Genomic DNA, 6,246 nt, shown 5'->3' with positions numbered 1-6,246 from the left:
ACATCCGTATGATAACATCATCGAAAAGTGCGGACACATAGACTGCCACTGTATTTTTATTTCAATGATTATTCTTAGCCCCCCCCCTTGACTGCATATCACACCAAGAATGTCGATATCTATGGAAGAAATAATGAAGTTTCCCTGAGCATGTAATAAACTCCTACTCTACCATTCAAAGAGTCAGTTGTGAAAACAAGCAAAGGAGACACAATGGTTCAGACTTGAAAGAGGTGTAAGACAAGGGCACATTGTCCCCAAAATTCTACAACATGTATGCAAAGAAGATCATGAGAAAGGATCTACAGGGCTTTAAAGGAGGCATAAAAGGGGACTTATCAAATATCCGAAATTTTGAAGGGAGCCGGCAAAGATTTACTAAATTTTCAGAAAGAGACAGAGAGATAACAACAATTTTGACATGTTCCCGATTTTGTGGGAACGGGTCACATATCTATTTGTTTCCAAAAATAACTTTACTGTTCATTTCAGGCGGGGCGTGAACCAATATCATGTTATATGGATGATTGATTTTTGCGGATACTAAATTGTTTCAATTTTCCTATTTACCTTGACTTTGTAAAAATGTGCCAATCAAAATCAAACAAGAACAATCAAATTTATTTATTCCTTTACATGTTATCATAGGTAAAAAGACAGTATATTTGTTTATACACGTTAAGTGAGTCTGTAAAGCTGAAAACAACGTTCATGTTATAACAATAATAATGAGCCATAGTTTAACAATTTATCTGGTATATATTTTGCCCGGATATTTGGTCATTTTATTTATGATTTAATATTTTATTCACATTTCTATATTTTATTAGTTTCATTGAATTCAGACGTCAAACTCGCACAAAGGTCTCTCACACGGATCACAGATTTTCTGTGCCAAAGTTCATCCCAAACTCTGTTTATTATGAATGCTTGGTTTTTCTTAAATTAGTTCCTCTTTTGAATTCAATGGCACTAATATCCAATTTACACATATGTCGCTTGCGGCAAGCCACTACACTGTCAGTGTAGTGGCTTGCCGCAAGCCTGTTCATTGCCAGTTCAACCCAGTTCATTGCGAATGATCAGATCATTCGCAATTCGTAAAGAAGAAACGATCTAGCATATTTGGTCAGATCTCATATCGGTGTTGCGACAGATATGTACCTTAACGTTTGCTTGTACGCACAATATATGTTTAGAAGTCGATTTAGCATGTTCAGCATTCTTGCTATATACTGGCCCGGATCACTGCATCATCAGACGATCCATATCAATTTTACTGATACGACATGACCGAGTCAAGAATTTTATCAGCACAATGAGGTGTAATTGGTAAAATTCTAAAAACACACCCAAATATGTTATTTTGGTGACAGACCCGTTCACATCCGACAGTCCCACTGTCTCAATATAGACTTAACATTTTGAAAATGTGCTTCATTTAAGCGTCAATCGGCAATTTGTGTAAAAGCTGGCAACCAATTTATTTTTGTTAATTGCTTTGCTTTGAATATTTTGCCTGCCAAGCTGTATTTGAAACGCATAAGGATCGAACAATGCACCTATAAGATCATACAAAGAGCAAAAATTAAACATGCTTCAAATCCACTCACAAACATACGTTTAGTCCTAAGGGACACACCATTTGATTCTCATGGGCATGTTTGAAAGTGGAATAAAATTACTTTTTGCAGTCTGTACGATCCTGTGTGTTAATTATGGGGGGTCTCTTTGAGGGTCAAGGCCTCAAAATACTGCATGGCAGACAAAAAAAATCGAATTCAGCATAAAACAAGTACCATGATGACTCTTGAAATCAACTGTTGCTATTTCAAAAGCGATGTACCTTTTCTTATCATTTGCCAATATATTCAGCTTCGTAGCAGGAATACATATCATTGAGACCCATTACGTGAACCCTAACTACTAAACTGTTATTTTGGTGAAGAAAACTACCTAGTTTGGGGAAAAACCTGTTCATTTCCTTTAGAGCCATAACAGGTCCATTTAGGGGGTAAAGTACACTTTTTGCATCAAGTCAGATTTCTTCGTAAAATCAGGTCTACATTTTGCACAAATTATGTGTTTGGATGTCATTATTTACAGCTACCCAATAAATTATTTTCTCTAATTTGAGGGCAATAAATAAATAAACTGCTAGTAAATTATCCTACATATCTCCCTAATCTAAATGTCACTAGTTGTCAAGGAAACTGTCAAAGCAGGGACTGTGCAAGTATCCTTTCTTTCCAACTCACACAAGAGTGATTAACAACAATGATCATCAGTCGTCACAGAATTATTGTTTTAACACTTTCCTGAACTTTGTCCAGGATGTTGCTTCTTTATTGTGATTGTGGAGTCTATATGTACAATTTACAAACTCTGCACAGTAAATATAATTATGTAAATATATATGTCATGTATGTAGAAAATCTCATCATACAAACAAATTACTGTGCTCAGCAATCTCTGAACCCCAATACATTTCTAAGCTCGGCACAGGAGGTTTAACCAGCATATTTTGGCACTTTTAACTTATGATTCCTTGTTTTACATTTGTCTGCAGACCCATTCCATGTCAACTCCAGGGATGTGCACCGCAGCACCTCTTCAATTTTTTTTTTCTGTGTGCTGGTAGATATTGATGAGAAAGTAAAATCCTGAAAATTTGAGCTTCATACTCTATTTTGTTTTCCCGTGGCATCAATTTGAAATTTAGGGGGGTCAGCGTAAAAAATGTGTCGCAACGCGAAAGACGACGTTTGGAGGTCCATAAATGTATAAAGGGAACCCCCTATAACCTAACTAACGTGTTGAAGCCATCGAGACCCCAAGCCAATATCTCTCAGAAATGTTGTCCAAGGACATATTTTCAACATACCTGAAGTTGATGGTGGGTCAAATTGTCTGACATTGGTTTTCAGGGGGTCAAAATGTACAAAAAATGTACAATTGGGGTTTTGCATGGGTAATATCTCAGCTAATAGTATTCTAATAGGCTCAATATTGGATGAGAGTTATGTCCTACCAAAGGGCTCTGACTGGCAAAAAAATGGACAATAAAATTATTTTTACTTTTGGAGTTCTGACCCCCCAAAGTTGGTCCTGGATGGACGAAGTTGCATTTTGAGGGCCCTATATCTTTTAAAGTAAAGGAGTTACAAGTTTTCTGATGCCAGATTTGAATTCTACACAAAAAGTACCCCTGGATACATACTTTTCAAAGTTGTAGGGGGTTCCCTTTATACATTTATGGACCTCCAAACGTCGTCTTTCGCGTTGCGACACATTTTTTACGCTGAAACCCTAAATTTCAAATTGATGCCACGGGAAAACTTAATGGAGTATGAAGCTCAAATTTTCAGGATTTTACTTTCTCATCAATATCTACCACCACACAGAAAAAAAAAATTGAAGAGGTGCTGCGGTGCACATCCCTGGAGTTGACATGGAATGGGTCTGCAGTTTATAGTTGTCCTTAATTTTGTCATGTATCTGCTGTACTACTTTTTGGGGTTGTCATCATTAAATTTTCACCAAATTTAATCACACTTTCATTTTTGCAGCACCATTTCTTCTATTTACTTTAGAATATTTTCCAGTACCATGCAGTCATTGTTGCATTTGAAAGCATTTGATAGTGATCATCATCCTGCCATCTGTCGTTGGGTTTTGCTTCTGCCGACGTCTTCTGACTTCTCAAAGTCAACAACCCTACGCTTCTTGCGTAACATATGGTTTTGGATCTGGTGACAACTTTGCTTCGTGTTTCACTTGCAGATCGCGGGTAATTCTATTCTAATTCACGACTTTTTTGACCCCGACGTCAGTCTGGGCATGAGCACTTCGAGTTTACATATCTCATGAGCTTTACTAGCGAGTCACCCTCAAAGACAGTTTGGTTAGGCAGCACACCACTAAATCCTTCCGCATTTGGTGCAACCCTTGATAGTCCCGGTAAACATAGGTCGGTAGTGCAAACAAGTGGGTGTCCCTTGGGAGCAGGATGAGTAGCCATGATTGTTCATTATAGTTAAATTAAAAGATATGCAATTGATCAATGTTCAAAATATCACAAAATGGTGCATCTTGATCTGATCAAAAAGTTTGGCTCCCGAAACTAATATGCATGCGGACATGGTAAGGAGGCATTCGTGGTTGCTGAAAATAAGGGTGGCGCTATTCAGGTCCCCGTAGCTTAAAAGTTAGTATCAACTTGTTTCAGAAAACCAATTTTAAATTAAATTTTAATCTTTATTTAAGACATTCGTGCTACCAAAATATGAAAAATGGTTTTACATGGGGTGGAAAAACAAACTTACTTTCATGTATATTTCATATATTTCAATGGACTTTATTTAGTGGTGTGCGCCCTTTACAATTTGTTGAACGTGACAGCAGTGAAAATAACAGCGCACCCTCATGGTTAGTTTTCCATCTTCAAACATACAAACCGTTTCAAATTTAGGTTTTGACAATAGGTCCAACAGATGGCGCCGTGCAGTGATAGTCGAATTAGCAATTTGTCTGACCATATTAGTGGAACCCATGTTTTTGGCACCCTTACACCTCAAATGATAAAACTAGAATTGGTTCAATTTTTCTATGCCCCTATGCTTTCCACGAGGGGTCGAAGGTCATAATAGGGACAAAATGAATGTTTCTCTCATTAGTAGGAATCAAAAAAGTCAATTGTCATCTTCCACTAGGGTCCTAAGTTCGGGAGTTACAGAGTAAATAGGTCAATTATGTCAAATATTTTTAAATATTTGACATAATTGACCTATGCACAGAAGCCAAATTGTCCAACAAGCACCACATCAATCGTAGCTTGTTTCTAATTACTCCTCTCTGCACACACAATTACAAAATAAATTGTTTAAGGAATGTATAACAGCTTATAACCTCAGAATCGGATGAAATCATGGGTCAAGAGTTATGCATCTAGGCTGTGTCCCAGAATGATAATGTGTTTGAACAAAATATCAAAAATATAATCAACAGTGTATCTAATTTTAATAAGTGCAATACAATGCCACACATGTGTCCTACTTATTCTGTGACTTTCATGGAAATAGCTTGATTCATTTTGGCGTGACATTGCTATTATTGCAAATGGACGAAAACTGCATTTGTGTAATTTACAGCGCAAAGGCTTCATAACACATGACTCCTTTATCACCATCGTCCAGCCGCATTGTGCAACATATTGGAGAAATATACATTCTTTTACAAGAAATAAGAAACGCTGAATAATTCTTGATAAGGGATTAAGTGAAACATTTCAATATGACTTCAGATATTTGGGTTGAGAAATGTACTTTTTATGTGAATTTTACCACAATTTGTACCCAAAATGTCATTATTACAGAGGATTTAACTTCCTCAAGGATCCTCCGCAGTAAACTTTCATCTTCTCCGTTACCTAGCTGTGGGTTTGCCAATATACTGAGGACATAAATACAAGGTGTGACACTAAGGACGAACCTTCTCTATACTTTTATGAAAATTCCATCTTTGCCGGTATTTCAATTTCATCCACTGTTGTGTCACGTAACCGGAAGTATATCAAATAGGTCATCCCCGTATTTGGCGATCCTCAATAAGGGGTTTGACTCTTATAACGTATCATGCTAATTAGCCCATTTCGCGGTTCCGTCATATGCAAGGAGAGCCTTAAACTGGCAATAGACATTTATAAAATACTGATCAGTTCATGTAAGTTCTGCTTTAAGGTAACCATGTCACCGAACTGGTAAAAAGGCAAATGGAATGACAGTTTATTTAAATGAATGAATGAATGAATCATGGTAAGTTTATTAGCTTTTATTCCAGGTATTTTGGGATAGCCTGAGTTCCGAACGAGAACACCGGGGACACTCACATGTAAAGGTTGTACTGATGTGTGCGGCGGTCAAGGGTCTCCTTTTCAGGCTATTCCACATTTGGCTCTCCAGCCAACTCTGACCATTGTAGCTCTTTAGCTCAAATTGGACCAATGTTAATTCACTTCACCCCCAAATGTTGAAATTTCAGTTCATCGAGACCCTGGTTTGCTCGAATTTGTGTTCTTAGTTCCCTAAGTTGACCCCCCCCCCACACACACACATACTTTTTATACTATATAGTCTCCCATATTCAATGAACTGTTGAGAATAATTCTCAACTGTTTATCTCAGAGATCAATCTATGGGACACATTTGATATTCTTGTGAAATCAATTGGTGTGTGTATTAGTATGGT

Source organism: Amphiura filiformis, chromosome 1 (genome assembly GCF_039555335.1).
Source record: "Amphiura filiformis chromosome 1, Afil_fr2py, whole genome shotgun sequence".
Taxonomy (NCBI): Eukaryota; Metazoa; Echinodermata; class Ophiuroidea; order Amphilepidida; family Amphiuridae; genus Amphiura; species Amphiura filiformis.
Note: the sequence above shows the minus strand (reverse complement) of the source record.